The sequence below is a fragment of the Oryctolagus cuniculus genome, chromosome X (genome assembly GCF_051225735.1).
Source record: "Oryctolagus cuniculus isolate XC-2025 breed Fujian yellow rabbit chromosome X, ASM5122573v1, whole genome shotgun sequence".
Lineage (NCBI taxonomy): Eukaryota > Metazoa > Chordata > Mammalia > Lagomorpha > Leporidae > Oryctolagus > Oryctolagus cuniculus.
Window position 1 is genome coordinate 64971599 of NC_142888.1, and position 27708 is coordinate 64999306.

Consider the following 27708-nt stretch of genomic DNA (forward strand, 5'->3'; position numbering starts at 1 on the left):
GAGGATAGTAGCATGCAATCTCTAAATTTGTGTCAACTAAAGTATCTAAAGATGTTTTTTACTGGAAAGTGAAATATTGCCCCATGTACTATCTCCTTGATAAAAACATGTTCTATGTTTTTATATGAATGATACTAATTAAATGTCAGCATCAGCTTGAGGCCCAGCCTTAGTCTGAGTAACTTCACCTATAAAGGTTGAATCTTTCTGCTACACAGTTTCTATAACTCTGAGTGCCTACAGCAAAAGCCACATCAATGGCTCTATTGTCATCAGATAATCCTTTATTCTCCGAGCATCTTCTCACAAAATACAGCCTTGTTCAGTTAATAAAACATCAGCTATTTAATTTATTTACTATTAGAAAACCTTGTTTTGCAGCGTTTGAAATCTCCAGGGAGGGAAGTAGATGATACAAATGAAATTCTTTTTGCCATAAAAAGGGATTATATGGAGAGGGCCTGTGGTTACTGTGAGGACTTTTTATGAGATACAAGTTTTTATGAGATTTAGTTTACATTTTGGTTCCTAATTTTTGGTTTACATTATGGGTGTGTACAGATAATTTGGCCTTCACATTCCACAAGTAGTTTTAAGACAACACTAAATGCTGAAGCAAGCTGAAAAAAAAAATAGATACCACTTGTGTTTTGGAGAGATTGCTTGGAAGAGTCATTAGAGAAGAATTAATTCAGTTGGAATTTGTCTAATCTATGAATCTGACAAGAGCATTTTTTTGCTTTGTGAGAACTTTGATGACAAGTTTAATAACATAAACAAGCAATCATGTTGCTGCCTTTCCACAAATTATTATAATAACTCCTTCTACCATAGTTGTACGGAAGCATTTTCCTAGATACTCAAAATTTAGCAGCATTATCTAATTTGAAGTTTGAAAACCTCCTGGACACAGTGTGTAACTAGGAATTAATGATCAAATAACTCTTTGCATCATTAATAAAAATGGCCTCAGAAAGAAGTGTTGAGAAAAAAATCTAGGAAAGTTGATTTGGGGAGGCACTTCAAACCTTGAAACTGAGTAGCTATGAGGCAGCATGTTGTAGTAGAAATAGCACTAAATAGGACCCAAGGATGTTGGCTTCAAGTGCCGACATTGTCCATAATTAGCTGGGCAAACTTGAGCAATTTACTTAACTTCTGCTGATAATTTGTCCAACTATAAAATTACATTTTAAATCAATAATCTCTAGTATCCCTTTCCTAAGCACTTAAATTGTTATGATTCTCGTTTTTTTGAAAGGCAGAGTTAGAGACAGAGAGAGAGAGAGAGAGAGAGAAAGAATGAATTTGCCATCTGCTGGTTTACCCCCCAAATGACTGCAAAGGCCAGGGCTGTACTAGGCTGAAGCCAAGAGCTTCATTCATATCTCCCACGTGAGTGCAAGGGCCCAAGCATTTGGGCCATCTTCTGCTGCCTTCCAGGCCATTAGTAGGGAGCAGGACTGGAAGTGGAGCACCCAGGATTCAAACCAGTACCCATAAAGGATGCTGGCACCACAGCCCACAGATTAACCTGTTGTGCCACAGTACTAGCCCCTATCCCATGTTTTTATAAAGCCTCAGAAGGTGTTTCTGCCCTAAGAATGGGTATTGAAGCAAAGGGACATTGCCTTATTTAGTTTCTATGAAATATGACATTATAATATAATTCTATCTAAAATTTCCACACATTTTTGGCTTATTTAAACCCTTTGGCATTCTATACATGGGTGAAAGGACCGATGGTGAAGGAAACAGTTTTCCTAGTTTATTAGTTCAACACGATCTTTAACACTTGCATTTGAATAACAACTTTTTTTCCTTTCTCTCACCTCTCCTCTCTTCTCCCTCTTTCTCCTTTTACTCTGTGTTTCTCACAGGAACACATTAGATTCAATGAGGGTGGAGGAAGGATTAAACCCCATACTGAAGCAGTTAACTGATGAAGCAACAGGGGAGCAGCGTCCTGAGCTTAGTCACTGAGCTATCTGATTGGAGGGTGCCATTAAGCATGTTTAAAAGATGATGGCAGAAGTGTCTGTAGAAACAAAAACTGGCAGTCTTTGGCAATAGTTGGCAAGTGATATAAAAAACAGCACAAGATTTGGGCCTTCAAAATAGGAACAAAGCAGCACAAGTTGAAAACTATCAGTTATCGCTTCTCAGCCTTTTGGCTAAGATCAAGTGAAAACTATCAGTTACCCTTACTAGAATGTATCAAAAAGAATAAAAGAATAGTACCTCTGAAAATAATCTATCACAATAGGGTTGCAGAGATTTTTCTCCTTGTTTAAATCTGAATTTGTCCTGAAATCCTGAGAGTCCTTTATTAAATCTCAGAAAATATTTTGATAGAAATACCAATGACAGGTTGTAAACTGAAATTTACCAAAATGAGATTTCTCATTTTACACATGGGTAAACTAAGGTCTACAGTGACTTGCCACTGCTTGTATAGCTATAAATATATGCATACACTGGCTTTCTTATGTAAAAGATATCAAAGGGCATTATTCTATCAATATTGCTTCAAAAAGAAAAATGTATAATTAATACGCACATGTTGTAATAATGGGACATTAGGAAGAGCCTTTCTACAAAAGAACCTACTAAGGCAATTACATAATTATGGGGATAATTGCTTTCTAGTGAGTTTCTTAAAAAGAGGAAGAAAGAATATACTTGTGGCCAGCAATGACCAGTCTGAAACAAAATGTTTCACTGAAATTAGAAATGAAAGCACTAACATTCAGCTGCAAAATTGAAGCATAGCTTCCCATTAATTAATACAAAATGTTGCTCTACGTAATTCAATTTTAAATCAATAAACAAAGCTTTGGTTTCAAAAAAAAAAAAAAACCTTGGAAAAGAGAGACTGAAAAACATTCACTGACCTTTGGTTCCATGTCCTCTGAGTTTACTTTTATGTAGCTGAAGTCGCCCCAGCATATATCCAACACTACAATGTGAGTAAAGTGGTAACCACTAATGATTATAAAGTGTTAACTGCGTGCCAGCACTATTCTGTGTGCTTTTACATGCATTAACTTGGTTAATTCTCATGTCAGCCTTATGAACTTACCTAATATTATTAGCCTGTTGTTACTGATGAGGAAGTTGAGGCACAGGAAAACTTTACACAGCTTGTAACTTGTGGAGCTCAGTCTGTCTCCAGTACTTCCAATAGTATTTGTTTATATGAATAGAGAAGAGCTGAATAGAAACTAACTTCTATTTTCTGTTCATCTCTTAACAAGCTGAGTTCTCATGATAAGCCAAAAAATAAGTAAATTTATATGCAAATGTTCATTAATATCATAAGGTGTGAAAAGTGAAGATTTATAATCAAAGAGAAAATACTTTATCATGAAAACAGCAAAACTGTACGTTTTAAAAGTCAAGGCATTAATCCCTTCACCTACTCTGAATCTCAAAGCTTCTAAATCAGAAACATATTTTCATTTCAAAAATGATTTATTCATCTGAACAGGAAAAATATGGTTGGATAATTGACTAGTCTGATCTGGTGAACTGAGCTAAATCAAAACATCACTTGACAGATGGAGATCAGAAGTATAAAGAAAGAATCTCAAGTCTCACGAATATAGAACCTATGATTTTTTTACATTGGTTTTTAGTTACAGTATAAGAGAAAAAAGGTATACTAAGAAAATAACAGAGAAAATTTCCGGACTTGTGATCTTAATTATGTCAATTAAGAGCACAAAATATACAAGCATGGTAAAAACACTTATTTACATATACAACATTTGTGCTAATTATAAAATGTTCTCATTTACTCATTCAATTCAATTAAATGAGCTTTCACATAATAAAGCCTATTGCAAGATAAAACACATTATAAAATTTGAGAGTTGAAAAATAAAACTGGGGGCAAGGGGGGCTACTATGAAATAAAACATTACTACATCAAGTCCAAGCTTTCAAATTACAATAAAATTATGCATTATTTTATATCATTCAAAGTAAAATTTGCATTGATTTGTGTGGAAGTTGAACTGAAATTTACTTGCGAATTTACTTATTTGCCTGGAAAAATAGATGAACAAAATATGAATTTCAAATTCGTTTGTACTATTTTCAGGAATCCATTTGTTTACTTTTAATTTAAAATACTTATATCTCCCTCCTCTACTCCCCTAGAGCTTTATATCTATTTAAATATCACTTTTTTCCTGTATTATGAATGTTCCTCTCACAAATGTCTTCCTGCTAGACTGTGAGTTCTTTGTCAACAGGGATCTGCACCTTTTAAAAAAAATCTTATATCTTTAAAGTTTATTGAGTGCTCACAATGAACCAGACATGATCCTAAATGCTTTTACTAACTTACCATCTCATTTTTTTTAACAGTCTCATTTTTAAGCTTCCCCAAAATTTTATCCAGTGATATTTTGTAGAAAGGGAAATTGAAGCTTGAAGAAATGAAGTCTCAAAAGTCTGACCCTGTTGCCTAAGTTTTCATCCATGCTACTTTTCACATGCTTTACAGCGTCTCTTAATTGTCTGAGTACCACTTGGGAGACAAGGATGAGTTGAGAGGGAGGACCACCCATTAGAGCAACATCCAAGTAAGAATCACTTATAGGTATATTAGGGGTCTTGTATAGCCAGAAAGGATTTTGTCCCTATTTAACAGGCACTGAGGTTATTGAGTCATTGTAATTCACCTGAAAACATGTGGTAGATGAAAGAAGGTAGAGGGAAGAAGTGTTATTAACTTGGGTGGCCAGACCAAAGCCTAAGGATGAAAATGGCTTCAGATGCCAACAGAAATATAGGTAGACTAGAGAGGGCAATTTCCATTGCCCCTGGCCCCTGAATGGGTGAGATAATAGGAACATCTCTATCATTGTCACCTTGCAATTTCACATTAGGAGAGATAGCTTAACAACAGCCTTAAACTCTCACAAAAAAAGAGAAGAAATAATGAGAGTGATCTTTACATACAATAGGCATACAGGAAAGAATGCCACTAATGAAAAAGATTTCTCACTGAAGTATCTCTTCAACAAAAATATCAAATTGTAAGCACTTTGTCCAGTTTCCTCATCTAGGTAATACTCAGTTGGAAGTAGTTGAGACCTAGGATGATGCTTGATTCGCCACTGATGTTCAGTTCCTTTTTTTTTTCACGATATATGCATGTGCTGTACCTATGTGTATGTATAACCCATATGTTTAAGTGATGCCCTGATGTACTGAGTAGGCAAAAAATTAACACAGAAATCTTTCAGTTATTTTATTCATTCAACTAGAATAATTGACTTTGTTGTCTCAAAAAGGAACGTTAGAGACAATAGTGACAAATTGAAATAAAATGTAGCACTTTGTAATTTTAATATGTTTGCAAAATAAGAAAATGCATCATTTAGAAATACTGAAGTAAGAGTGTGTCTCAATATCTAAGGACTTGAAATAAATGATAAAAGATGCAAACCAATACACTGATAATTCATTAGTTTCCCTGCATTTGAAGGACTCTGGTTCAAGGAATGATCTTTTGCTTGGTAAATATCCTTTTTGCAGGAGTAGTAATTGGTTATGTGTCTTGGACTAGTAATAAACCATCTGATTTGATGTGACAATTACAGCCCTGAATCCATAACAACTTGCCCGAGTGAGATCCACACCTGAACACTGGAGGCATTATTTACAAATTTAACCTTTGGAAAGCATTACTAAAATTTCCATTCTCATGTTACATGTCCCTTTAGAGCTAAAAATTGAGGAACAAATTTTTCATTTTGCCAATCCAGAGATCATCTGACATTACTACAGTGAGACAGTAATTTGACATGATGTCTAATTTATCTACAGTAACAAATTATGAGTGGGATGTAGGAAATCATGTTTCTGAAACCATGCCACTAAATCCATTTACACATTGTTTATGCATAATAATGCTTAAAAATAAGAATTCCCAGAAAATAATTCATTTCTAGGGACACCACAGATAGTCAAAACATTAATACCAATTCTCATTTCCTACACAGTGCCCCCATCTCAGGACTTGATCCTTAAAGTAGTGAGGTGTTATTTTTATTTGGATATTCTATTCCTTAAATTTGACCATTAACCTACTGTATTCATTCCTGCTATCACTTTTATACTGAAAGTACATAAAATCATTTGCATGATAGTACTATGGTGTCCTTTTTACTTTCATAAAATTGAAATCAAATACTTCATACACCTTTAGGATTTGAACTTCAGTAAATCAATATAGTGTGGATAACTGGTCATTAGAATAAGGCATAAGATTTGAGTGTTTTTAGGCTTTGCCAGTGATTTATTCTGTTACCTTAAAATTGCCTAGTTTGTTTTAGTAACTTCAAAATAAAATTCCTATCGCTTACCTCACCTGATGCCTCAATAATTAAACAAAGCACTGCAAAGATCTTCAAGTATCCTGTGAATGCAAAGGGTAAGTATTAGTTTTCCCTTCCTCTCAACTCCATTAGGCACACAGTTAATTCTCAGTTGCTATTGGTTGGTAAATGGCTAGGGAATTTTTATAGCTAACATTTACTGATAACTTACTTTGCCAAGCTCTATACTTGGTGCTTTACATGCATTATCTCCCTTATTCCCACGATAGATCTCTGAGATGGGTATTTAATTACAGGTCTATAGCAGCATGCAAGGAAGAAATAATTCCAAATTGCAACATGTTACAGAGTAAAACTGTGAAGTAGAATCTCTATCTTTGATTACTTTTGGCCTCTTTTGCTTTTAGATATCAACATCTCCCCAGGCTCCAGCACCTAAAATATCAAGTACAAATGACAATCAACAATTTAAGGTGCCAACTCATACTAGGAAATTTCCATTTTAAATTAAATAAAATCTAAACTCAATAAATGATATTCTAACAATGATATTTTCAATGCCACATAGTATGAACATTTTGTGGTAGAGAGTAGAAAGTATAGGCAAATCAGAATTCATATTATATAGGAACTATCTACTGTTAGTGAGACTAATTTTTCAGGCAAATTGCTATAAAAATCATCCTTTTCTCTCTGACCCTCCCTGCACACACACACACAATGACCCAAAGAATCTTCTGATTTTCAATTATGGATTATGTAAGAAGCAAGGGATGGAGGTCAAGGGTTGATTGCTTAACAGTATTGTTGAGGCTTGCCTGAGGCAAGATTCCTGTCTCTTAGAAACACATATATTTCAAGGAATTTGGCCCCCTAAGTTCATTAACCTTAAATTTACCTGAAATTGCAAAAGAACATGCACAACCCACATCTTCAATCAGAAAGGACATTTCAGAATCTTTTATTATGAGTAACAGAAAAGTTGTACCCTGTAATTTCTTTAGCTACTCGTGTCCATCCTTTGCTCATTCAGCATGTTCTCCAAACTTCTCCCCACCTTCTCTTGCCTTCAAACTTCTTGTCAATTGTCCAGAGAAACAACTTTTGAGAGCTATGACAGAATCTAATAACTCAATTCACCTGTTACAAAGCCATGTATGTGTGTATATGCATCACAGGTTGTAAATATACCTGCAGAATAATTTTAAATGGTTGTGTCATTAATTCCCATCTTAAGCATTTCCAACAGTCACATCCAGCAGGAAGTCATTTGCTTTCATATCCATGTATCTGAAATCTGTCTTCACAATTGAATGTAATAGCCTGGAAAACTCAATGTACCTGATTTGAAAGCATGACTACAACAAACTGTCTAGACTTAATATTTTCAGGTAGGAATTCTGGCAGGTTGTTTCAAATTCACTTTGGACCAAAAAAAAAAAAAAAAGGAAGTAATTAGGTGGTTTAATTTATGTATTCTAATAGCAATGGATACTAACATCATATCACATCTTGTGACCATAACTGGAGAAGAAATTGCTTGGAATTGCCTCTACCATAGATTATCTATCAGTGGAAATTCTCACAAAAGTGGGTTTCTGCAGACTCCATTGAACCACTAGCTTTCATCCTTGAGCCCATATAATTTAACAATCAATTTGTAACAGAAACTATCAGAAATGCCCAAGAAGAAGACCCATTCTGATTTTGAGAGAAACACTGTTGAGACTTCCTGGACTTAGAAATAGCAAGACAGAGAAAACAATAAAATATAAATATTGGCCATTAACTGAGGCAATGTCTATATTATGACACTCATTCAATCCTTTTCATTTTGAATGGTGGTTACTGTTATTTTGTGCTGAGAAAATTGATATTGCATCTTTAATCTGATTCCAGCATCAGAATCATCAAATAGCATGGCCAGGTGTTGTCATAAAAAGGATGAAAATAATTCATGGAGTGCTCAACTGGGAGTCAGGTTGTAATAATGATAACATCTTTCCACTGTATAGTACATTTCAATGAAGAGAAAAACACTTATGTGCATTACCTCTTTTGTTCTTCAACACAAACCTCTAAGGTCTGTCTTATTCCTTTTTATGGATAAAGAAATCGAGACTCAAAGAGAATAGGGGCTAGCTTCAGGTCTATGCTTCAGGCTTCGTTCTCTTGACACAGAGTCAAAGACTTTGTTCTCTACCCCACAGCTCAGCCTTCCTTTCCCAATACTTGAAGCTAACTTGCTCAAATTACTTTGTCTCTTTCAGTCTATTTTTTTTCACTCATAAAATTGGGCATGAGATGTGGAAATAACTATCAAATTCCTTTGTTCGTTTCCATGACCCAAGGATTTCTTGGAGTGAGAACAGGAGAAGGGCTAAAAAATATTGCTAGGGTATGTGAACTTATATTTCAAAACCTCAGGGAAAACGGAATTAAAAGATAAGTTTATTTTGGTGCAAAGCAATTTTTAAATCCATGCATAGTTTTTGTCACACAATGCATTTTTCTTGAAGTTTTTGAACTACCCTAGCATGTTCATGGAATGTAGTCTCTAGGCTATATAAATAATATATATTGTACATATGTGTGTGTAAGTACTGTTGAGATTAATATACATTCATTTAAAAACAATACCTAGGGGCCAGTGCTGTGGTGTAGTGGATAAAGCTGCCACCTGCAGTGCTGGCATCCCATATGGGTGCTAGTTCAAGTCCCAGCTGCTCTACTTCTTATCCAGCTCTCTGCTATGGCCTGGGAAAGCAGTAGAAGATGGCCAAAGGACCCGCATGGGAAGACCAGGAGGAAGCTCCTGGCTTCAGCTTGGCAACTGGGGGAGTGAACCAGTGGATGGAAGACCTCTCTCTCTCTCTCTCTCTGCCTCTCCTTTTCTTTCTGTGTAATGCTTTCAAATAAATAATCTTTTTAAAAATACTGAATCTGTTATAGCTTTGTTTTTATGTATTTTCTTAATTCACTGTCACTGAAAGTACGACTTAGGAGAGTCACATTTTTCAATTTTAAAAAGGGTCTCTATACTCAAAAAGATTGTGTCTCCTTAGACAATATCTAAGACACCTTTGAACTTGAAAATTTATTAAATTGTCATTCAAACGAGACCTTTTGCGGTCATTAAGATAGAACAGAACTGACTACTTATGATTCAATTGGCTGGGTAGTGATTAACCCCATAGTTCAATTGATCTGAGTAATCATGTAAAATCAGCATGACTGTATTTTATCTAAGAAATCAATCAGAGAGGGGCAGCAGGGAGATTTGAGAGAACAATACTTTCCAAAGGAATATATTATTCATTATCTTCAAAACTGTTATCTTTATTATCTTATGATTCTGGACTGTATATGGGATAAGGCCAGTTATGTAGGTTGGTATTAGGTTTCTAGGGTTTGTAATATAAGATCTTTATTAGTCTAGTAGTTTTTTTAATCACCTTTGAAATGTGTTCAAAAAAAGATCAATTCTCACCACATCCTCTAATATATAATCCTTCATAATCTCTTGGGTGTAATAATCTAACACCTTCCTAGTCAGTATCCTTACTTTGGCTCTTGTTGCCACCATACCATAATCCTCAACACAGTAACCAAAGTAATCTCTTTGAAAATTTAATCATGTAATTACCCTCTCACAAGTATCAAGAGACTTCCCATATTATTCAAAACAAAAATCAACGTCTTTCAAATGCTCTTATGTCCTATATGATAGGCCCTTCACTCACTACCTCTTTCTGTCACTCTCTCCCTCCACTTAGTTCCTCCATTTCAGCCACGACTGCTTCTGTAGCTGGAACTAAAGGTGCCAAGGGGTAATTTTCACTTTGTGTTACTGAGTCTCCTCGGTTAATCTACAACAAATTGTAGGGAGTTGAACAAGTCAGGGCACTTGCCAAGTACAGCAGCCCATATCACAGAGCAGAACATTAACGCTTTGATAAGAAAGCTCTCTTTTCTATGCCTTGACTCTTTAGTGAATCTGACTTCTCAGGTAACAGGGTGGTAGATAAAATTAGCCAACAAGTCTCACCTGTTTATCTAGCAGTTCCCAGGCACCTTTGACTTTGACCGTTTTATGATTTGAGGGTCACTACTACTCTGAAAATCAAGGGAATTTGACAGACATAATGAATAGCATAGGTCTTAATTTTATGCTTGGATGTTACACATTGTTGAAATTGACGTGTGTAATAGTCAGGAACAAGTTACAACATGCACTTAATTATGTGTCATGCAAACACATTACCAGGGCAGTTTCTGTAGGCACAGATCCAGTAACAACGTGGGTTCAAGCTAAATCATATTTACTACCACACAATGAAGTGTGAGAAACAAACTCCTCAACCAAGAATATTTCCATTAACATTTTTGCTCCCATCATATGCATAACAACATAGAGGTTTTCATCATCCTCCAAGTTTACAACCCTTATCTTGGGGAAGAAGTATCAAGAAATAAAATATTAAATCAAGTATACCTCCATAATAAAGTATTGTATGCAGCACCTTCCAAAACCCAATCAAGAAAATATAGTTCAATATAAAAAGGGGAATTGAGAGGGAGTGGTTTGAAGACTCAAGAACACATGTAAAGATTTAACTTTGAAGAACCTGTTTTTATGAAACGATTTGAATCATCAAAGCTCAGCTATCCTTAAGGGGAAAAATGTAGTGGCAGAAGATGTTGAGAAATGGTTTAGATAAGGAATGAGTTAGCTTGAATATTATGACTGCTCTTGGAATTGTTTGTGCTCAGAAATGGATTATTTGGGGGATCAGCATTGTGGCACAAAAATAACAAGTTCTATTCTTTAGTTCTTATCATGAATTCAGTATTTAGGTATTTCCTAAAAACACATACATAATCTCACTGGCATCTCATTAAAATACAGCTTTCCCTAATTTGGGGGAGATAAATTTGAGTTTTCTGCAGAAAGACAGGAGCAGGTAAGATAGGTGGTCCAGGAAATCTTTGTCCTATCAGAAGAGTCAACTGACTGAAAATGTATTTTTTATAGATTTATTTATTTATTTGAAAGGCAGAGTTACAGAGAGAGACAGAAAATCTTCCATCCACTGGTTCACTCCCCAAATGGTCACAACAGCGAGAGCTTGGCTGATCCGAAACACAGAGCTTTTTTCCCGTTCTCTCAAAAGGGTCCAGGGGCCCAAGCACTTGGGCCATCTTCTGCTACTTTCCCAGGCCATTAGCAGAGAGATAAATCCAAAGTGGAGCAGCCAGGACTTGAACCAGTACACATATGCAATGCTGGCACCACAGGCTGTGGCTTAACCTGTTGTGCCACAGCTTAACCTGCTGTGCCGCAGCACTGGCCCCTGAAAAGGTTTTTGAAGAATTTACCAAGGAATATTTTTAAACGAGATAAATGAGTTATATTAAGTTCTGGTATTTTGTTTTTTAAAGAGATGGAGGGAGGTGCAAATGTAAAACTGAAACAGTACAATTTGACACACTGGGACAAGTTTGATCTATAATTTTTGGCGGTTGCTTTTGTCGCTCCCCCTCTTTGTGGAGGAACGACACTAAACCCTGCCTAGGTTTCCTATCCGAGTCAGGGCACCATTATGTCGCTCCCCCTCTTCAGGGAGGAATGACACAAGACTCTGCGTTGTTCTTTTGTCTGCTCGGCCCTTCCTGGGTTGGCTACCGTCCCTTCCACCTTCGTGGAAGGGCGGTTCCCCCTGCCACTTTCCCCACTTCCGCGGGGGAGCAGCACACCGCCGGCCGGCTCTCTCGGGGGCTGCTCAGGTGTTCCCTTTAGACGTTCCTGGTGCATGTTGTCTCTCTCCTCCTTTATAGTCCTCTTCCACCAATCCCAACTCTGCTACCCACACGCCGAGTATGCTGCTCTCCTCCAATCAGGAGCAGGATCAGCTCCTGCAGGTTATTGGTCAAACTGGAGGCAGCTGTGTAAAAGTTGTTTTACTCCTCTCCCAGCGCCATATTGTGGGAGAGCAGATGCATAGAATAAGTCTTAATTCCAGTAACTTAGTCTAGTCTGAGTTGCTCCCCACAGCTTTGTTTTGGAAAGAAGCAGTCATAGTTTATTGACACCTACGTTTTCTGGCCAATTTCTCTTTCATTATATTTTTCTCAACAGTTTAAAAACTATGGGCCCAGTGCTGTGGTGTAGTGAGTAAAGCCACCGCTTGCAGTGCCAGCATCCCATGTGGGCGCTGGTTCGAGACCCAGCCGCTCCACTTCCAATCCAGCTCTCTGCTATGTCCTGGGAAAGCAGTGGAGGATGGCCCAAGTCCTTGGGCCCTGCACCCACATGGGAGACCTGGATCTAAATTAGAGAAAATACAGTGTAAAAAATGAACAATTTTAAATTAATGAATATATAAACATAGTGGGTCAAAAAAGACTGAAAATATTTGTATATAATGCTGTACTACAGAGTTCATATTTCAGATGCATTTTTATCACAGTAGTACTTTAAATACAGATAGTATTAGCATGATAGCTAAATAGTAATAAGTAAATGGTAAATATCAATAGTAATAAATAAGTAATATATAGATTGTTACAATATATCTGATACTGTTCTAAGTACTTTGTAGGTACTCTATCAGTTTACCCTCACCACAATTTTATGAGGTAAGTATTATTATTAACCTCTCCTGTTTATAAAGGAGGTAACTGAAGAAAAGATGTTACACTGTTTCCTAGGTCATTTGACTAACAAGTTTTGAAGCCTGGGATGGTAATCTAAGTAGTTTGGTTTTAGGAATGTTACTCTTAGCAATTCTAATATGCTAATTAAATTCTACCTAATTTCAAGACTTAGTTCCTTACACTAACTCTGTGAAATCATCTCCGAGTACGTCTTTAATTCCTTCATGCTAATACTTCATACCACACAGTTTCATTTTTACTTTGTTTCATGTATTTGTGTGTTATCTTACCAGCTACATTCACTGAATAATAGCAATTGAGGGACCAGCATCGTGGCGCAGCAGGAAAGCAACCAAATGTGATGCTGGCATCCCATATGGGCGCTGGTTCAAGACCCAGCTGATCTTGAACCCAGCTGGTTCAAGATCCAGCTCCTTGCTAGTGGCCTTGGAAAACAGCAGAAAATGGCCCAGGTGCATGGGCTCCTGCACCCACATGGGAGATCCAGAAGCAGCTCCCAGCTCCTGGCTTCAGCCTGGCCCAGCTACAGCCACTGCAACCACTTGGGGAGTGAACCAGTGGATGGAAGATATTTCTCCCTCTGTGTGTCTCGCTCTCTCTCGGTAACTCTGCCTGTCAAATCATCTTTTTTTAAAAAAAGAAGAGAATGTGAATGAGTCATTCTTTTGTATCCTTCATAATGTTTACATAATGACTCAATACATAGCACATGCTTTATAGATACTTATTAATTGACTTCAAAAAATTTCACTATCATAAACATAAGCTACCTGAGGCAGTTTTATAAATTCTTCATACCAGAAGCTCAGCAACTGAGGAATTAAAATTTTAATTTGAGGACTCACACTAGTAAGTGACATTGAGTAAACTCATTCACAATTGTTTTTCTACAGCTTGCTTGAGTAGACTTACTGAGAAGAATGTATTTCTTGTATAAATGAAAAACATGCACTGCAAATAACTCAATTAAAAAAAAGGCAAAGGGGCAGGCATGTGGCACAGCAGTAAAGCTGCCACGTGGGATATTTGCACTCCATATTGATGTATCTGGATTTGAGTTCTGCCTCCACTTTCAATCCAGCTTCCAACAAGTGTGCAACCCAGGAGGCAGCTTGGGGTGGGCTCATGTACTTGGGTACATTCCTTTTACATGGGGGACCTGTTACGTTCTCGGCTCCTGACTTTAGCCTGGCTCAGCCAGGCTGTTGCAGGCATTTGGGGAGTTAACTATACACCCATTAAAAAGAATCTCTATCATTTTTGATAACAAGGATGGAACCGGAGGGCATTTTGCTAAGTAAAATAAGCCAGGTGCAGAAAGACAAATATTGTGCAATCACACTTACATGTAGAATCTAAGAAAGTAGAACTTATAGAAACATAGTAGAAAATGTTTACTAAAGGCTGGGAGAGAGGAGGAGGGGTATAGAAGATGTTGCTCATAGGACTAGAGCCGGTGCCCATATGGGACGCCTGAGCCTCAGGCCAGGGCTTTAACCTGCTGCGCCACAGCGCTGGCCCCTGCTCCACTTTCGATTCAGCTCTCTGCTGTGGCCCAGAAAAGCAATGGGAAATGGCACAAGTCCTTGGGCCCCTGTCCGAGCGTGGGAGACCTGGAAGAAGCTCCAGCTCCTGGCTTTGGATCTGCAGAGCTCTGGCCATGGTGGCCATTTGGGGAGCGAACCAGTGGATAGAAGTCCTCTATGCTCCCTTCTCCTCCTCCCTCTCTTCTCTCCCCCCTCCTCCTTCCCTCTTTCTGCCCTTCTCCTCTCCCCTCCCCTCTCCCCTCCTTCTCCTTCTCTATCTCTCCCTCCCTCCCTCTGCCTCTCTCTAACTATGCCTTTCAAATAAATAAATAAATGTTTAAAAAAAAAGCAGGCTTGCTGGTAAATTGTCTGGCTTTCCAGTTAACTGAAAATGTAACCATGACTACTGTTTTACAGTTAATGTATTTCTAAGTTTGACAATTAGAATTTAAGCAATTCTGGATCTGATGACAACCTGCAGTCAGAAAAAGAATCAGAATTTTTCTGAAGCCAAAATTTAAGTGATTTTCTAGTTATATTATCTGACATTAAGGAAAACTAAGGAGCACTGTACTACAATAATATCCAAGATGTCAAGATCCTATTTTTTTCATTTAAAAATATTTATTCCTATTGATTACTCTTCTCTGCTTGAATTGTTTTTATGGACAGGCCATTTTCTAGCCTGGTGAGTACTTTCTATGAGGTTTTGTAAGAAGTCCCCACTTCAAGGCCTACTGGGTTGGGGCACAAAGCCAACTTGAAGCTTCAAGTTGATTACTTTCAGATGTTCCTTCCAAGGAACGTGATGTGGCCTGGAGCAACAAAAAGACAGAAAAAAAAAAAAAAACAAAGAGACTATTCTTATTGCAGCAAAGATACAGGAATCTAACTTCTCTTTCCTTAAATACAATAACAAGCAACTCCATCTTATTTGCTTTCAGAAAATGAGAGCTACAACAGTCAATGCCATACCCATTCCTCCCCCCTCCCTTTGCCTATGACCTGCCCATAAAAGATGTTATGCATTGCAAACTGTTTTGTAAAGCTCTTGGATGTGATCTTTAATCAAGTTTAATAAAAACATCAGGGCTCATAGTTTAGGAAACTTATTTTAACTATCAGTTTGCATAAATGTAAAAGTGTAAGAAGACCAAATCACAGAATAATCATGTAAAATGATAGAACAGACTGCAAATATAGGTCATTATAGCCCACATGAATCATTCAATAGAATTCAAACCAATCATCCTAATGCCATCCTGGATTAGGAAAGTGAGGAACCCAACTAAGCCTCTCTAACCCTTTCTGAGGAGGGACAAAGAACAGCACACTCATCTCTCCATACTAGAAGGATGACTATCTCAGTACATATTACATGGCACATCTTTATTTGCAATGTACTAAGAACATGCAGCTATTATCTGACTTGGAAAAAGACAAAATTAAAAATGAATCACGACAACAAGAACAACAATAATGAATAAACCTGTGTCCCCTGACAAAACTATCCTTTTCTCTAGAATAATCATGCCTCATCACTGGCCTACTCAAATCTGTAACAAAAGCCACATTCATATGTCTCTCCCATAGGCATTAGCAATTCACCTGCTTCCTTGAGTTGATTAATTCAAATAAAGCACACTCTGAACAAACATCTACTAGATTCTATGCCTTTTAAGCACTCTACCACTTTGACTCGCAGGCACTAGTAAAACTGGAATGATTGGGTGCATGCATTTAACTGTTTTTCTAATCCATCCATCTATCCTTCCTTCCTTCCTCTCTCCTTCCCTCCCTTCCTGCCCTACTCTTTCATTCTGTTTCCTCCTTTCAGAAAATAACTATTGAGTACTTACTATGTGGCAAGTACTGACTGCTTATCAGTCACATGAAATATACCTGACCCCTGCCCTCCAGGAGCCCACAGTCTATGGGAATTTCCAGACTAGTAAATCTGTAATAATGATATAATGTGATAAGTACCAGGATAGGTAAAGTACAGCATGATCTACAAACATGAAAATTACACCTATCTGAGGTAAGAGAAAAAATAAAGTTGAAATTTGGAGAATCAGAACTGATCTATTCATTAATGTATATTTAAAATGTTTTCGATTTATTACCTGAATATGTATGTCTGGCTATAGAGTAGATAACAAATTTGGAAAGGGGCAAAAACCAAAAATTGACACACTAAGAGAATACTGGAACAATCCATGTAAGAAATAATGGTAACTTGATTTACGGTTGTGGTAGTAGCTATGAAAAGACATAAATTAGTAAAAATATAGAATAAATCTGATTTAGCAGTTGATTATATGTGGTAGATAAAGGAGAAGGAGGAATCAAAGATGACACTCAGATTATTAATTTGTCAATTAGATAGGTGGTTGCAGCTTTTGTTGGGATCTGGTAGACAGAACAAATTTTTAGTATTTGGATAAGGTCAACTATGGATGTATTATACTCAAAATGTCTGAGAAACACCCAGATGGAGATATCAGCAAATACCTGGATGTTTGGTTTTGAATGTAGGAGATTTATCTGGGATGGTGATAGAGCTTTGAAAGTCATAAGCAGAGATAGTTATTAGAATCGTTAGAGAATACATGATAAGCTAGGGATAATGTGTGCAGTAAGAAGATGACCCAGGACACCAACATGGACTCAGTTATTAGACTAGCCCGTTGACAGGGGATAATACATCTATAAATGTGTATTTTCTCATCTGAATACTTATTAGGATATTTATCTATTCATTCAAAGGACATTCATCAGTTACCCACTATGGGCTGTACATAGACAAATGTGAAAAATAGACTTACTGCCACCAAGACAGAATTCATGGACACTCAGATAATGAAAGCAAGAGCTATCATGAAGGTGCCCATTTGTTGTCAATAAAAATACTCATCATATAGCCCAAAATAAATCTTTTTTAAGAAAACCGAAAGTTGAAACCCAAGTATTTTATCAGAATTAGCAAAGAAAATGAAAGCCCAAAGTGGTATAGCAGTGGGCCTGTGGCTCAGTGGTTAAGATGCCTCCATCCCAAGAGTCCCCATTCCACTCTTGATCAAGCCTCCTGATAATGCACATCAAAGATTTCGGTTCACTGTACCCGAGATGGGAGACCCAGATGGAGTTCTGGGCTCCAGGCTTCAGCCTGGCCCAGCCCTAGCTGTTGCAGGTGTTTGAAGAATGGTCCAGCAGATGGAAGTTCTTTCTGTGTCTGCTTTTCAAATAAATGAAAATAAATCTAATTTTTAATGGTTTAAACTACATTTCTTTCAGCGGCGTGTAGACATTTCATGAGGTAATTCTGCATGAAAGTCAAACTTTGATTCAGGTTAAAATAAGCAGATAAAATTGTACATAGGTCTTCTGTGGCCTTGCATTAGATTGCTTATAGATCAACTAACTGTACCCTTCAGGTAGGCATTAAGAGGGTGTTTGAAGAACTTGTCTGCACTGACAGAGCACTATTCCTCAAGAAGTTTGCTGGAACCAACGTACATAATAAAGATGATAATGATAATTTAACCTTAAATTGATGACTCAGAATCATAATATTAACCAGGTATAAGAACTTTCATAATGAGCTACACGTTGTTTGGAAGAATTCTGTCTTTCTTTATTTGTTAAGGTGTACACTATCAGAGCTAAAAGAGAAGGAAACAATCAGAAAGTATTGTCAGCAATATTTATTACATGGTTTGCTAGTTTTGTATCTTTTGTTCTGGTTAACCATTTATTAACATTAATATTACAGTGCAGCTTAATTATAAGATTTACTTAAATAAATATGTGAGAAATAAAAAGAATAAAAAGTTAGCCATATGTGCAAATTAAGAAATACATGACTAATTCCTAATACATACTAGTAATTCCAAGGGAAACAAGGAAAATTTAGTACAACTGGCAGAAGTGTAAACAGAATCTTTTTAATAACACTTTTAGATGAAGCATAAATAAGGGCCCTAGCTTAGTGAAATGTACACATTGTTGATTTATAAACTTTAGTGTATGAATTTGGGAATTCTTTTGTTTTGCTCAACTTTTTGGTGAACAAAATTTTATCCAAAAAGCTTGGGAAAAATATGGATTAAGCAAAGTCCTACAGCAAGGCCTGTGTGAAAATCTAATACGGGTATTTGTAAGAGAAAGAACATTTCCTAAGTAGGTTGTGACTTCATTATTTAGTGCTCTGAAGAGTTGGACCATGACTGCCAGCCATACCCAGCATCTGAGTGGATAGTCTGGGATATGTTTTGCATTGATGTATAATTCAATAACTTGGTGAGATATTATGCTAAGAAGATGACCTCTTTTGAGGTCCATTTATAGAAGTACATATATAAGCAATGACATTTAACTGAATTCTTCTTTATTATGACATCTGCTCTTTTCAAGCTTTAGATAGAATTTGGTTTGAGTTTTAGCTCTTCTACTTAAAACTGTATGGCCTTTCAAAATTAACTTTGCTTAGTCTCAGTTTCCTTATCTGTGAAAGGCAAACAATTACATTGCTTATCTCATGTAATTGATTTGAGAATTAAATGAGAAAATGTGTCAAGGTCATAGCACAGAGCTTGGAAAATAGTAAACACTAAATTTATGTTAGCTTTTATATCATCCTCATGACTGATTTCCATCATATTTCTTTTTTGGGAACTAGGATTTCTCAGTCACCACAGATTCAATCAGTAGCTTTTTTATATCTATAAAATAAAAATTGCATCCAAAACAAAATAATATCTTATAAGATCTTAAAATTGTTTAGTACTGAAATCAAGAAAGTTAGCACAGACAATGAGGCAATAGGTAAATTAGGTTCTTGCATTCTTATTCCTATACCTGGGCTTACATTCAAGTGTAAAAATTATGACAATTTCCAATGTTACACACTGTTGCTTCCGCTCAGTATTTTTCAGATATTCTTTAATAAAACTACATATACTTGATTTACATATTTTATTTATTTGAAATAGAATGAGAAGAAGACAGAGGCAGATCTACAGAGATCAGCCATATGTTGATTCACTCTCCAAATGTCTGCAGCAGCCAGTGCTGAGCCAGATCAATGTCAGGAATCCAGAATTCCATCCAGATATCCCACATAGGGGGCAGGGGCTTAAGCATTTGAACCATCATCTGCTGCCTCCCAGGATGCATTAGCAGGAAGTTGGATCAAAATTGGAGTCACCAGGACTCAAATTGGCACTCCGATATGCGATGCAGTCATCCCAACCAGTGTCTTAACTGCTTAACAAGTGCCTGCCCCTGGATTTATAGTTTTTAAATATTTAATGATTTATTTGAAAGGCAGAGAGAGAGAGAGAGAGAGAGAGAGAGTCCATCCATCCAGATGACCACACTTGGGCCATCTTCCACTGCTTTTCTCAGGTGTATTAACAGGGAGATAGATCAGAAGAGGGGCAACCAATACTCCAACCTGTGCTCATATGGGATGCCCGAACTGCTGGCTGCGGCTTAACCTGCTGTGCCACACCGCCGGCCCCTGGGTTTATATTTTAATATGAAAACTCCTGTTGAATGAATGAGCACCCAATGGAGACTCAAAATCTATAAGAAAATATGTTATAATTTACTTTTTGATATCTGAGGACAGAAAATGATCCTGAGGAAAAATTAATAGCTCAGAAATTCTGTCATAGCATGAGTTTTAATGGGCTGGCAGGAGTGTCACCTGGAATTCTCATAATCACAGAAGAAACAGTAATTAATTGTTTCACAATGTTTGATGCAGACACACCCTTAATGTCCTTGTTTTCTCCACTGCATCTCATTTCCTAATGAGGATTGGGTGGGAAGCTCTGGATGTGGAGGCACATTGGTTGCTTGTTGAGGAAAGCTGTGGTTTAGCTGGACAAAATTATGACATAGACAATTTTTGTGTTAGAACTTGCAGCCTTCTTATTGTCTTTTGGAAAACTTCTAGTACTCCATGTCTTTTTGCAGCCCTTTGGCTATTTATTCTCCTGAGCTGTACGTCTCCTTCCCAAAGTATCTCTTGGCTCGGAATCTCTTTCCATTCTCCCATCAAAAATACATTCACTCCTCCCCCCACCTCCCTTCTCTCTCTCATTCCTCTAGGACCAGTAGAAGAGAAAAATGAAATATGTTACCATTGATTTTTATTGACTGCTAATGAAGTGGTTCTCTAATATTAAGTCTGTATTATCAAATCACCTGAGTAGCCTGGCAAGTATACAGATTCCAAGACATTATTGCAGATGTACAGAATCAGAAGCTCTTAGTTTAAGGTTTAGAAGTCTGTACTTTAAACAGATTTCCCAGGTATTTCTTAATGTGTGGCCCTGTTTAGGAACCACTGTGAACACATTCATGAAATAATCATTTGTCTTGAGAGACTTCCAGAAAAAGTAATTCTTCCAGAAAAAGCAGTTCTTTGGTGTTGGCAAGCTACTAGAGAGGATATATTTCTATTGGAGATGGTTTCTGCATACTCATCAGCCTTCTCACACTATCAGAATGGTTTGTATCTACCTTATTTAAGCCTGCTGGTACCATTTAGGACATGCTTAAGCCACTATGCTCTCCCTACCATTTTCCTGTGGATGTTATAGTGACAAGTCCTATATTAGCCTCTGTAGCTTTCTAGTTCTGCCAGAGATATCATCACATAAAACTAAAGAATCCTCTATAGTCACTGTGTAGATATCACAAAAATGTCTTCTGTATTAATCAGGTCCTTCTGCTTCCGAAATTCCCCACTCCCATGTCACAATTACTATGAGATAAATGGCATTATCATAGGAATTCAGATGAGAAAAATGCAAGTTGAAAGAGGACAGACCATTCAACTAGTGACTCAGCGATGGAACACAGCAAGATGGGGGTCTCTTAACTTCAAGCTTATAACCACATAGTTTTTTCAGCTTTAATCAAATTCCTCAACTTCAATTAAAACATTATTTAGTTTTATACTTTAATACTTAAATACATAACTTAAATTTTATACTAGTTGCATTAGATTAGCTGATATTACTTTCCATTTCATAGCAAAAATTGAAATACCAGGGAATAAAAAAAGGTTGAATATGGTGAAATTTAAAATTGTCCTAATCCTATGCCTATAACAATTACCAAAATTTCAATAATAGATATGGATAAAGATATAATTATTTTTGTTTCTTCAAAGTACCACACAAATTTCAACTACCAAGCTAAATGAAAGTTGTAAATATCTTGGAAAAAAGTATCTAATTCAATTGACTTTTATAATACTCTACTGAGACTTTACCTCAATTTGCATATTTTTCAAGTTACTGTGGTTTCCATAAATTGCTTATGTTATTACCAATCCTCTTTTCAGTTCAGTTACTTCTTCAAATATTGTTAACTTCTAGACTGTTTATTAGCAATAAAACTAACACAAAGAAGGCCACTTCTGACTGAAAAGCTTATTTTAAATGACATTATTATTGATGCAGAATCTGTCCATATATTGAGTTCTTTCAAAGCCACATCATTTCAGTAACTATAATGGAAAATTGATCTCAATGAGAGAAATAAGACTCAGAGCATGAAGTATAAGCCTTAATTTGTAAATCGTTCACTCTGTGTAACAAGTACACCGAGTTCCAAGTCTTTCATAATTTTTTGCTCCTATTGTACCACTAATAATGTAAATCCAACTGTAAAACATTATAACAATAATAGTAAAGAATTCAAGTTATGAGTCATTGTATGAGTAACTTTTAATGGCTTATGCTCCCTGGCTTTAGAGGTAATGGTTTTAGTATTCGACAGCAACAAACATCTGTAAGTTTGCTTTTATTAAGGTTTATTTTTATTTATTTGAAAGGCAGAGTTACAGAGAGAGAGAAAGAGGAAGATTCAGAGAAAGGATCTTCTGTCCACTGGTTCACTCCCTAGATGGCCTCAAGGGCCAGGGATGAGCCCGGCAGAAGCCAGGAGCCAGGAGCTTCACCCGGGTCTCCCTTGTGGGTGGTGGGGCCCCAAACACTTGGGCAATCTTCTGCTGCTTTTCTCATGCCTTTACCAGGGAAAAGGATAAGAAGTGCAGCATCCAAGACACAAACCGGTGCCCATATGGGATGCCAGAGTTGCAGGTGGAGGTTTTACCAGCTACGGAACATCACAGTCCTCAAAATTTTACTTTTCATTATGAAAAACCAGCCTCAGACTTTGTCAGAGACTGTAATTATTTACTAATGTATTATACACTATGCACACCCCACACAACTACTGTAGTACTATTTCATAGCTCAGTGGCAGTGCAAGCAAAAGAATCTTCTCAACTCATATTTAATATATATTTTCCAACATCAGGGGACACACATCAAAAACTGAAATTCAAATAGAAATTTAGAGATGAGCCAAAGGTTTATAGAATTTACATTGGATGTTCACTTATTCACATATCCAGTTAAACTGCAGAACTTAAGTTCTGGGACAAGTCATAGTGGAAAACTTAAGTGTACAACCAAAGCTAGTTGCTGACAACAGAATATGAATGCACTCAATCTCCACTCTTGTTTCTCCATCTCCATTGTCCCATAATGCTCTCCTCTACTTATTTGTTCTGCAACTTGAAGTGGGCTGAAGTGCTCTCACTGAATAGTCCCTTTGCAGAGCCCTCGTTGCTGCTCTGTTTTATCTTCAAGCAGGGAGACTATGTAGAGGAAGAGCATTATATTAAACATCAAAAACCATAGATTTGAAGCTCTGTTCAATTTTAAAAGAAAATCTTATTCTTCCTTTTTTGATAAATCTCTCTCTTTCTTCTCTATAACTAGATATTTCCAAGTAAACACTATCTTTCCTTCAGACTCTATTTTATGGTTTTCAAGTATTTGTTTGCTTCATTCACTTACTGTGCTTTTATTTTTGTTTTTCTCTTTTTTTTCTGTCTTGATAAAGGGCTAGGTTTAACAATAAAATATTAAGAATTGAAAACTCACTGAGTTGCTTAATTCAGAAGTAAACAGGGCTCATGTTCTGAATAAAGGTATTTGCAAAACAGATAACTACTGTTCAGAGTAAAATAATATCATCACCTGAGTAAATACAGTAATAATGACCTTCGATAGATAATCTCTTGGTTACACATGCACGTACATACACTCACATTCAGAAATAATAACTACAAAACAGAATAAGTATAATGAGAAAAGACATCTTAGGAAACAAATTAATAAACACTTGAGAAATGTGTCACATGAGACTGTTCTAAGATAACACCTAATCTACTTTTTATATACTGTTGGAGAGAAATTATAATTTTAAAGAGGGTAGCTATTACAGTCGACAGCAGAGGAGGCACTCCAAATATCTTGGCAATGATGATCATGGTGGTGGTAATGGTGATACCAGTTACCATTTATTTAGCAAGTATTATGTGCTGGGCAATATGCTAATACACCAGGTAGATGGTAATATTCTTATTTTACAGATAAGAAAACTAAAGATCAGGAAGACCAAATAAACTTTTTCGTTGTTACAAAACTAGTTAAGTGGCCCTATTCCTTCTTCAATTCTGGGAAACAGTGATGGGTTGTTTCTGGTCCACATATAAGACTCTGAATGGGAGATGTACAGGAATACAAAATAGCCAATTGTTTCTCAACAATCTTCATTATGCCCCTCATTTTCCTCCCTCAGTATCCTTTATATTATGCAGCAAATCCATTTTCTTGAGAGTTTCTACATCAAAGTCTTGAGGCATCTTTTGGATCTATTTTATCTCTTCTATCACTTCTTTTCTGTTTTGTTGACCGTCCCTAAGGGCCCCTCTGTCTATTTTAATATCTCCACTTCCTCTGCATTTCTCCCTAGTGAGAGAAAAGACCAGAAGTCACTAGGATGAAAAGACAAATAAATGTGGAACCCAACACTCATTAGCCTCTGGCCCAGTGGGAAATAACTGTGGACATGTAGCTATGTGCAACTTGCCTTCCACTGACTGTTTAAAGCCCCGGGCAGGGCACATTCACATGCCCTGCAGTATCAGCTCCTAGTTTTTGCTTTCCTGTTGTGGTGATTTTGTTTGTACGTGTGCTTGTGTGTTTTGGCAGCAGGGAGACATTTCTATTTACCATACCGCTGCCACTCCCAAAATATTTGCTTAAGTACCACCTGCCAGCCTCAGGAGGTCACCTCCAAAAGACAGCTCAGGATGTTTCTGTGGTTGGCCTGGGCCTATCAGATGACCCATATCTGACTGATAACACTTTATGTATAATGATCATGCTTTCACCACAATTATAGCTTGACAATTTAGATTCTTCCTAAGGAAAAGTATTATAAGATTCTGAGCTTAGAATGTCTCCGACTAAATCTTGTAAGTTGGAAGACTGTTTCCCTTGGGATTCCTGGCCCTTGTTAAGATTTGCAGATCTCTCCTCATTGAGATGTTAACTTAAGTATCTAAAAATTATCACAATGTGGGAAAAGACGATCATATTCACCACTGGAAACAGTTTAAATTGGCACCACCTTTCTGAAGGACTGTGGAGTACTGTACATCAAAAGTTTAAATATATATATTTCTTTTTTTTTTTTTTGGTAGGCAGAGTGAACAGTGAGAGAGAGAGAGAGAGAGAGAAAGGTCTTCCTTTGCCGTTGGTTCACCCTCCAATGGCCGCCGTGGCCGGCGTGCAGCAGCCGGCGCATTGCACTGATCCGAAGCCAGGAGCCACATGCTTCTCCTGGTCTCCCATGCGGGTGCAGGGCCCAAGGACTTGGGCCATCCTCCACTGCACTCCCTGGCCACAGCAGAGAGCTGGACTGGAAGAGGGGCAACCGGGACAGAATCCGGCGCCCGGACCGGGACTAGAACCCGGTGTGCCGGCGCTGCAAGGTGGAGGATTAGCCTATTGAGCCATGGCGCTGGCCAAAATATATACATTTCTTAGACATATCAATTTAGGAACTTATTACAGGGCAAGAGTCAACAAACTAGGGTCCATGGATTATATCTTGCCTGCCTCCTGTTTTGTAAAAAAAGTCCATCTATAATGTACTAGTTAAATATACTTTCTTATTAAAAAAAATCAAAATTGAAAATGCTTAAAATATGCTATATAATTTTAAAAGGTAGTCCATAAAACAGTACGCCTCATACAATTCCATTTAAAATAAAACCTAGGGGCTGGCGCTGTGGCATAGTAGGTTAAGCCACCACCTGCAACACTGGCATTCCATATGGATGCTGCCAGTTGGAGTCCCAGGTGCTCCCGTTCTGATCCAGCCCCCTGCTAATGAACCTGGGAAAGCAGCAGGAGATGGTCCAAATCCTTGGGCCCCTACACCCACGTGGAAGACTTGGAAGAAACTCCTGGCTCCTGACTCACCAGCCCAGTTTCAGCCATTGCGGCCATTTGGGGAGTGAACTAGCAGATGGAAGATCTCTCTCTCTTTCTCTCTCTCTCTCTCCCCTCCCCCCCTTCTGTGTCTCTCCCTCTCTCTGTAAACTCTGCCTTTCAAATAAATAAAAAGTCATTTAAAATTTAGAAAAACATAAATTCACAAGCACATACATGTATATGCACATACAAAGTCGGGAGAAAGATTTGTTAGAATATAAAGCATGTTTTCTTCCACTTTTCATTTTTTTCTAAAATGGTCATGTACTAGTAGTTAAATTAAAAATAAAAAGATAAAATTTATTTTATGATAATTTATCTTAAAAATTAGAGTAATATTTGTGTAGATACATTTCTGTGGGTATTATTTTGTTATTAAGGATATAATGGAAAATTCCTACAAATGTTCAATTTTGAACTTTTGAGGTATTAGTGCTTTCCTTGTGGAGCTTTTATTTCTGGAACTTATAACTATGTGGCACATGCATAATTTTTTTCCCTTTTTAGTCAATCAATAAATGACATTAATTCAAATTCATTCAGTGTGTATTTATTATGTTCTAGATACTATTTTAGGTGCTAGATACAATAATGAACAAAAATAATTCCTTTTCCCACAGGGAATTTACATTCTGATGGAACAAAAATAATAAAAAGTAAACCAATGCATATAATATTGTCAGATAAATAAGAACTATTCTGGCAAAATGGCTAAGGGGATTGGAGTGATGGACAATGTTGTGGGGCTTCTATTTAAGTTTAGATAGTCATCATGGTAACCAAATAATGGATCAAGTAAATAATCATCACTGACTGCTTGAGACAGACAGACAGACAGACACACATAGAGAGTAAGGGTTGGGGGGAGCGAGCTAGTCTCTATATATATGTGTATATATTTCCAGAAGTCCATTGCAAAACTCAGTATTCTGGCCAAAATAAAGCATAAACCTATTCAATCCTCTGTGACTAACAATCTATTCCCTGAGAATACAGAGGATGTGATAAGTGGCACTAGAGTGATGTAACCACAAAACTCAGATTATTGGAAATTTCATAGTGCAAAGAATTAAGTATTCTCAATAAACAAATTGCTAAGAAATAAAAATAACATAATGTGGTAACCCACAGATTAAGAATCATAACAACCAAGTACAACATATGACTTTATTTGTATCCTGATTAGAAAACAAATAGGCCGGCACCCTGGCTCACTAGGCTAATCCTCCACCTGCAGCGCTGGCACCCCAGTTTCTAGTCCCGGTCGGGGCACTGGATTCTGTCCTGGTTGCTCCTCTTCCAGTCCAGCTCTCTGCTGTGGCCCGGGAGTGCAGTGGAGGATGGCCCAAGTGCTTGGGCCCTGCACCTGCATGGGAGACCAGGAGAAGCACCTGGCTCTTGGCTTCAGATCAGCACAGCGCACCGGCCGTAGCAGCCATTTGGGGGGTGAACCAACGGAAAAGGAAGACCTTTCTCTCTGTCTCTCTCTCTCTCTCACTGTCTAATTCTGCCTGTCAAAAAAAATCTATTTCGGAAAATCAACATTTATAAGAAAATCAGGGAAATGTGATATTTACCAGATATTTGGTGAAAAGAAGGACTTAACATTAATTTTCTTATATATGATAGAGATATTTTAGTTATTTTTTAAAAGTTATTTTTTTTCAGATACATACTGAATATTTACAGATGAAATGATATGGTATCTGATTTATTTCAAAATAATTAAAGAGGTCCAGTCAGGAGTGGCTTGGGATATAGAAGAAACCATGA

General features: G+C 37.1%; 1 long non-coding RNA gene across 2 annotated transcripts in view; it reads right to left on the bottom strand.

The window, feature by feature from the left end:
- The window catches only part of LOC149119664 (uncharacterized), a 112114-nt gene that overhangs the window by 14801 nt on the left and 69605 nt on the right, over window positions 1–27708 (bottom strand). The window contains exon 3 of one of the 2 annotated variants that reach the window (XR_016227956.1): window positions 6381–6433. The exons of the other annotated variant lie outside the window; for it this stretch is intronic. This is a non-coding gene — a long non-coding RNA (uncharacterized LOC149119664). Of the gene's footprint in view, window positions 1–6380; window positions 6434–27708 lie in introns of those variants that run through there. 2 annotated transcript variants of the gene reach the window in all.